Below are 8,462 nucleotides of genomic sequence, written 5' to 3'. Positions count from 1 at the left end.
TTCTGGTATCCAAAATGGGTTGTCTTCATTCTGTGGAAAAACACAAACAGCTCCCCTGGATCTTATCAAAATAGGATCCGGTCCTTTCCATTTGTTACTTAAAACATCTTTCCATTTAACCATTTCTTTGGGCCTATCTGGCTCTGAACAATGACGTTCAGCCGCTGTATGGCCATGAGCATCAAGATTTAAAAAATTGAGTGTAAAGAGTGCCATAGATACAGACATTCTTGGTACTCGGGGTAGAGCCTCCTCGACTCCCCCTTTCTGTTTTATTAGATAGCCAGGCCTTAATAGCCGCGGAGGAAATTTGGGCATAAGCTCCCCAGTGATAATTTGTTTGATCAGCGGTATAAGCTCCCTGACCCGTTAACAGGTCAAAGGTCCAATCTCTCTGCTCTGGAGTCAAAGCAGCAGCATTTGCTCGGGCCTGCGTTTGTGCAGCCTCTTGCCATAGTGCTCTCCATTCCATATATTTGCCCGCACTGGGGAGAGCAGCTTTTGCAATCATTTGCCAGTCGGCAGGAGTTAATGCCTCGCCAGCAAGCCTGTCTAACTGCACCAAAGTAAAATTAGCATTGGCTCCATATTTACGGACCGATTCGGCAAGCTCTTTAATCTGTGTATAATCTACCGGAGCGTGAACACGCCCACCCTCGGCTCCTTCAAAGACCGGAAATGCCTGTTGTATCTTCCTTTGTGCCTCTCTTGAAATGAACGAGTCCGCGCACTGCCTCTCTGAACAGGGCTGACGCACTACGCAGGGCGGGGGCTCCGCATAGGGTGGAGGTGCACTATGACTTTGAAGCCGACTGCCCGGAGGTCGAGCAGCAAGCTGGCCTTTGCCAGCCGCTTTTGGCTTCTTTCTTGACCTATAAGCTCGCATTTCTCTCTCATAACGAGCTGCTTCCTCCTCCAAGTCTGTTTCCTCAGAAGGGCTAATTTCTTCATCTGATTCACAGCTACTAAGAACTGGCTCTTTAAACTCGTCTCTTTTCTCCTCTTTCCTTCTAATCTCTCCCCAGGTATTTTTCCCTGACATTAACTTTTCCTCGGGTTCAAGACCCGTGGAAAGGCCTGTATACTTATTTGGTGCACCATGTTTCCTCTTTTTTCCTGCTCTCTCTCCCCACTTTACTTCTGATAGACTGTCTTGAATTTTGTCCAGAATTCTCCACCCCACCTTAACCACTTGTTGACATAAGAAAAGGAACAAAAAGGCTTTTAACACTAGAGAAAGTTCAAGACCAGACATACCTTGTAAAGCTGTAACGTGTCTCGCTGCAGTTCTGGTTCCACTCCGACCCCAGCTGAAGAGTTCTGAATCCACACCGGATCCTTCTCAACAGTCTGTTTTGCGGGAACACTTCGTTACCACAGTTCCCCAGCTGAAGAGTTCTGAATCCACGCCGGATCCTTCTCAACAGTCTGTTTTGTGGGAACACTTCATTAACCGCTCCTTCCCCGTGATGTAGTAGCTCGCGGGTTTCGGCACCATTTATTGCCCGCACTTTTGTTCCCCCTGGTAAGAACACGCTCAGGGCAACCGGAATCTTCTGCGGCACAAGCTTTATTGCTTACCCCTTCAGGAACCAGTGGAGAAGAGAGCGCCAGAGAGAGAGAGATAGAGAGATCCCTAGAATGGCGGAAACCTGTCCCTTTTATGGAGGACTGTCCTCCGCCTCGGACATGTCGCTCCCTGATTGGCTGCAGCCCATCGGCCGGAGTTGTCTTCACGGGGAAGGCAGAGCACATGGGGTGGGAAACTACCCCAGGCATGCACAGATGGTTTGATTACACGGGTGCCAGTGCCATCAGCGCCATCTTGTAATGGCGAATGTGAGGGCAGCTCCTTACACAGCACTAGTCACTGAGACCTGGATTTCCTAATGTTGAGGTCTGCACTCCCCACCTAGTATAGATGTAACCATTTAGTTCCATGCCTCCCAACTACTTCATATTGTTGCTGTAATATACTTGCCAATCATTGATACAGAAAAAAAAAAAAAAAACCTTTGACTCAGGACAAAATCATGTTGATTACATCCTGTTATGTTCTGTGTTCTATATGACATTTGCTAATCTTAAGGAATTCCAAGAAGCTTTACATAGTATCTATCAAATTAATGATTAACATACACACTTATATCTAAAATTACCTTCGTCAGAGCTAACCACTGGACAACACTTCCTGTGCCTTCATATGAGCTACTTGTGTTTTTGTACATTTTTTCCTTTACATGTTAACAAAGACATATGTTTGGAGCCATGCATTTGCCCCTAATTCTGACCTATGGTTCTGATCAATCTGCATTAGGGTGTGCATTCCATAAACCATTCCTGATTGGCCTAGATAGGTGTTTGGGTGGTTTGGCAGCTACTCAGAAATCAGAACTACATGCTAGTCCCTTAGACTATCAACTGAAATATGTCTGTAGTATTGTCCTACATCGTCTGCCTGCATCCCACTACCCCACACCTCTTAATTATATTCTTTTTTTCCAGACATAATCTCATAGTTATATCACAAAGCCCTGTAAGCAATCTTGCTTTGGTGTGTTTGGTGCACAGAGTAGAGCCCCACTCTTGGTCCAAGGCCTTTTTCATTGATGGCTCCACTATTTCAGTGTCCTATGTCAACAGATCTCCACACTTTTGTTAGCACCATGATGGCTGCACATCTCTCTCCTAAGGGATCTTGGAGCAACTTTCAAATGCTAAACACATGGCTTCTATGACTGTACCCCCTAATTCACAAGCACATTGCAACCTGCCCTGCAGGCTGTGCCTGGATGTGCTTTTAAGCACCTATACATGATAAGGCAGAAGATCTTTCCTCATCCTGCTGTGATTCCTCAGCGGGAGTTAATGGCTCATACTCCTGTGGTTAGAAAATTTGATGTAGGAATGAGACATTTCTGGGCAAGGTTTGGAAAGGAAACACTCAGTTCCATACATAGGAATGACTTTGGTGTTGTCGATCAAGCCTTCAGCAAACTCTAGCTTTGGAAGGAGGAGGTGCTGGATGGCTATGCCCCAGGAGAGTCTCCAGGAAAGGGCACCTCGGCTTTCTGTCACTACAAGGAGGAGCATTAGCAGGAAGGCAAAGGCTGTACCCCATGACATCAGCAGTCCCTTCTTGGAGAGTTCTTGGCATCCCCTGTAATATCACCAGTCTTGTAGTAACAAGTGCACTGAGGTTTCTCAGTCAGTGGCTAGAGAATACATCCATGAACATGTTTGCCTGACTCAGTAAACTTTCTGGGAGAGCCAGTGTGGGTGGGAGAGAGACCAGGAGAGAAGGAAGGATGCTGGCCTTCCATCTGAGAGTAATGAAGGACAAAGGAGGTGGACTTGGAGAATGTGGAGTAAGTCCTGGGAAGTGAATGTTGAGCTCCCTGATAGGGGTGGCCTAAGCTGGCCTTTCTAGTAATGTTGAACTGGAGACTCTGGGTAGCAAAAAAAAATTTCCATGATTATCACAATTCTTGAACATCGAAGATTTCAGAACATTACTTTCTCCATCCCCTAAGGCAGGAGTTGGCAAGGTTAAAGCTGTTATGCTATGAACTTCAAGTTTTTACTTTTATTGGGGATCGTGGATGTTACATAGGGACATAATGAGATAATCAGGAGTCACCTAGTGTCTATCCTATGCCAGTTTAGATCAGGGCATTACTGGGCTTCATTCTCATGGCTTCCTTTAGCTTCAGTGGCTATCCGACAGTAGTACTATGGAGAGAACTGTCCTCTAGGCCATGACTTCATGTTCTCAGAACTCCTCTGACCTCCTCTCCCTGACAATGCGAACCTTAACTTTCATTATCATCTGTTGTGAGTGGCAGGCATTTCTTTACTATCACCATACAGCTGTCAGATTTGATACACTCAGACAGAAACTGTATCCTATTACCACATCTGGGTGTTTGGTCTTTAAGTAGGGGGAATCGATCAGTGTGTTGACCATGTGCTCCTCCTGCATGACTTTTTAATCCAAAGACATGGGCCTTGAGTGACAGGGTTAAAGATCTGAGCATCTCCAGAGCACCCAAGTATTGTGGACATTGAATTCATGATCTGACTTCTGAAACCACAGGCTTGAGGGCTCTGAAGCCAAGTGGCACATTGTGCAGGAGTTAATAAACCAAGAGTAGACATCTCTGTGGTCATCATAAGAATACATAGGGAGGAAGAGGAAACACATGGCTGCTTACATCTTCTGGTCTCTCTAGAGGGATGGTAGAACTGAGGTCCACTGAGGAGGCATCACAAGCCAGGACCAAACTCTTGGTGGTATCATTGGGTTCCAGGCATGTTCTCTTTCTGGTTGGGCCTCAGGGTGTTCTGTCTACACTCTATGCATTCTCACCATGCAAGTTCACTTGTGTTCTTCTACCCACAGAGACTGGCAGACAGACATCATTTTCCGCAACTGTCCTAAGCAAAAAGCCAGCCCAGAAGGAAGATGAGAGGCTGACCACAGAGCTGTAGCTCATTACTCCGGAGAGAAACAAGCTGAGAGATTACCTGACCTCCCTCACAGAGGGATCCATGAATAAGAGGTATGCATTGCTCCAAACCCTGTGGTGTCAGTCTGGGATCTGCAATGTCACTCTCATCCTTTTAAGGTAGTGGGATCTAGGAAGCTGTACCTCCACAATGTCCCTGTGTTCAACCTCATATCTGTAAATGTGTCTTAGAGGAGAGGCAGAACCTGAAGTTTGGTCAGGAGTGAGATGGGGAGTGGACTCTTCTTCTCCCTCCAATTGAAAAGCTGAACGTGGGGTCTGACTAAATAATTCAGGGGTAGAGACAGTGGGGAGTAAGTTTCCAGCAAGCATTTAAAAAACCCTTGACAGAATGTGGCTTTGTGAGGTTCTAGGCAATGTGAGTTTATGCTGAATGTTTGTACTTGTCCGGCAGGTGACTGAGTGCTGGAAGCTCCTGGTAGCAGCTGGAGGGGTCTGGTCCCACATTGTTCTTCTCAGTGCTTGACTAGAAGGCCTGAGGCTCATGCCTGTTCCTCTTTGTCTGTGTGCCTTATATTCTGCGACATTAATGTTGCATGCATTTCTTCTGCATCTCATTGTGCTCTCTCTGTTTCTGACTGTCTCTCTTTCTCATTCTCTGGCACCATTTCCTTTTCCCTTTCTTGTGTGTCTCTGTGCCCATGTACACATGCATGTGCTTATGTTTTACATGTTTATATTCCCATCCACACTTTGGAATCTCGGGGTCTGTGTTTTGGCCTGAGGATTTACCTGTATAAGAGTTTCAAGGTGATATTAGTGCTAAGGTCTTGGAGCCCCCACTTTATTCAACACTGTTCTTTGCCTATGTAGTCACAATTGTCCATACATATGTATGCCTTGGGCAGATTATAAAGCTGTGGTGATGGCTGGTCTCATCTCCAGGATTATGTGTAAGGTTTGCCACTGCAGTGCTACTTATCCAGGATTTAGAATTCCTGTTGTGAAAACAGAAAAAACATAATCACAGGTGTCTGGTGGGCAAAGACTTGTAGCCTAAGCTCTTGAGAACATAACTAGTTAGTCTGCCCTTCCAGCCCTACTGTGTCAACACAGGGAGCCAGGGGACCCTCCATCTGGATGCCTAACTTCTGCTGTCCTGGGGCCAGGATGGCAAGTTTCCAACGCTGAAGAAGATCCCAGTATGTAGAATGCAGAGTGTGGTTTCCATGGCTGGGGTAATCCAGGACCCTGCCTGAGTTTGTGTGTTCCTAAAAGCCCCTGTTCATGGAGTTCTGTCTTCCTGGGTCCAGGCCCTACCACAGGCTAGTTCTGCTCTATGAAAAACTGAAGTTAAAGGAGAAGGAGGTTATGTCATTTCTGAAAAGCTTAGAGATGGAGAACACTGAGACTGAGAGAACTTCCAGGAGCTCAAGAAGGAGATAAACTTCTCTCAGTGAGGACTGGTCAGTGAGGCCACCAGTTGTAGAATGGCAATTTCTGCCTTCCTTTGTTTCTGGACTGGAGAGTCTGCAGGTCTGATTCTATGCCTCCTGCTTTTTTGCCATCAGTGTGCATTGGATCTTTTAGATTCAGGTTTCCTAAGTCTCTAAGAGACTGTTACCCCTTCCAGTGTTGTCCAGGCATCCTCAGGAGCCTCTAGATAGAAAAGTGATTCAGACCATGAGAGGGTTATTATGCAATACTGGGACTCTGGGGCTCTGGGGCTCAGTCAGGGTTTAACAGAGCTGAGTGTGATGAAACACAAGGATAGAATGCCCTCCCTTTGTTCTACTCATCTCCCTTGAGGGTATTTGTCCTCTACTAATTGATGTTGCCCCAATGCATTGGGCTGTCATAGATAGTTGGAGATCCCTCTTTCTTTTGAAGAAACATGGACCCTTATTGGTGTTTGGGCTGCAGCTATAACTTATTCTTCCCTGAAATAGCTGTTTTCTGTTTGTGCAGCTGTCATGGATGTACTGAGATGGATTGTATTAGGTTTTCATAGAAACCAGAGTTCTGGTGGGCTTAATGGGCCTGTACATAGGAATGGGAGGAAGAGGCTGCAATTTCTTACTACATAGAGGGTGTTTCCAGCAACTTGCACAGCTGGCTCATGATAGAGAAGTCTCTTATGAAGAAGAAGTTGGTCACACTCAAGCAGGAAAGCAAGGAAGTACAGGCTGATTGGGCCCTCATTCATCAATATTTGGTGGACTTGAACCTGAGTGGTAAAGAGGAACAGGAGGAGATCAGCAACCTCGAAGCAGCTCAGTCAGGCTAATACTTTCTGACACCATTTGCCCATTGCATCATTCTTTGCTTCCCCCCACCACCTTTCTAATCCATTCTCCCAAGCAGCCACCTACCTCATGGAATGTAGTTAGTTATCCATTGCTCTGTCTATGCACAAGTATTCTGAGAAGTTAGCATCTTATGAGACACTGAATTATTGGCAAGTATACCTTGCTGCTCTGCTTGAAGCTGCAGTCCAGTAAGGGTAGCAGATGAAAAACGTCATATTTCTGTGTGTCCTCGTGATAGATGGGATGCTATGCAGAGCTTGAGAAAGCTCTAGGTCCTGTGACAAGAGTCATGCAGGAGTCATGTGAACTCCCAGGTAGGAAGCACCTTGCAGAGATAAAAGCCAAACGCAAATATCAAATGAGTGCTTTAAAATGTCATCAACCTGGGTGGCATGTGGCCTTCTGCTTTCTTCCTGCAACCCAAAGAGGTCTCATTCCATTGCCCAGTTCTTGGTTTGCACTATTAGAAATCTGAGTGGCAGCTTGTCAGCCTTTGTTTTTGTGAGTGTTGCTGGATACTTTGCCCTGCCTGCAGACATAACAGAAATGGTTATAGTTAAAAGATCGGAGTTGACAGTCTAGTTGAGGTGTTTTGAGCCCTGACAGCTGACATTTAGGTCCTCACCAAGCCTGTGTCTCAGTAACTGCCTTCCTCTCTGAGGTCTCAGAAATTGCAAGAGAGCTGGGATTGGCCACAGCAGAAGAAGAGAGCATCCTGCAGAATGAGTTGCCACCCCAGGAGGCCCCTGCTGAGCACCATCCCCAGCACCCACAATCTTCCTTGGATGAATCTTCCCCCATATAGTTAATTTCCTCAGTGTGAATAGCAGGGAGCCAGTGAGCCAGGTGATTCAGGGTGTTATTCCCTTTCCTGTTCTGGCAACACCCCTTGAGAGAGGACTGAGGTAACTGCCCTGTCACCGAGTGTCCAAGAAGAAAAACAGGCTGTTAAATGTGCAGTGAGAGAATGCTGCTTCACATAATTTTCTGTTAACGTTTTGGTTGAAGTTGTGCTTCTCATTGTTTTGCATTTTGTTATGTTATTGGGATGTTATATGTTCTTGTTATTACTTTTCATTTTTGCTTTTCACTGTTTATGTTAACTGTCATTTAAAGCCTGTTTTTTTATTTCTTATGAATAAAAAATTGATCTGTAACTATCGACTCTATTTTATTTTATTTTAATCTTTTTTTTACACTCCAGATTTTATTCCCCTCTCCATCCACCCTCTGACTGTTCCACATCCCACACCTCCTCCCCAACCTTACCTGCAGTTTCCACTAGCATATCCCCAACCCCCTTCAATCCCCACTCCATCACACCTCTCCACTCCCTGGTCCTCTAGTCTCTTGAGTGTTGGGTCTACCTTCTCTGACTGAACCCAGACCCAGCAGTCCTCTGCTGTATATGTGTTTGAGACTTCATATCTCCTGGTATATGCTGCCTGGTTGGTGGCTCAGTATTCTTTTATTGTTAAGAAATGTTTTTGCTATTCTGGGTTTTTTGTCTTTCCAGATGAATCCCTTGTCTTTGAAGAATTGTGTTGGGATTTTGATGGAGATTGCATTGAATCTGTAGATTGCTTTTGGTAAAATGGCCATTTTTACTATGTTAATCCTGCCAATCCATGAACATGGGAGATTTTTCCATTTTCTGAGATCTTCTTTGATTTTGGTCTTCAGA

The 8,462-nt window shown here is 45.5% G+C and overlaps 1 pseudogene; it reads left to right on the top strand.

Annotated features, from left to right (window-relative positions):
* The first annotated feature begins 3,230 nt into the window (after nt 1-3,230).
* Nucleotides 3,231-7,583, top strand: LOC147004438 (disks large homolog 5-like; annotated as a pseudogene).
* The last annotated feature ends 879 nt before the right edge of the window (nt 7,584-8,462 follow it).

Source organism: Mus caroli, unplaced genomic scaffold (genome assembly GCF_978045245.1).
Source record: "Mus caroli unplaced genomic scaffold, Mus_caroli_1 scaffold_6, whole genome shotgun sequence".
In the NCBI taxonomy this organism is placed as follows: domain Eukaryota; kingdom Metazoa; phylum Chordata; class Mammalia; order Rodentia; family Muridae; genus Mus; species Mus caroli.
Note: the sequence above shows the minus strand (reverse complement) of the source record. Positions and strands in the feature narration are given on the sequence as shown.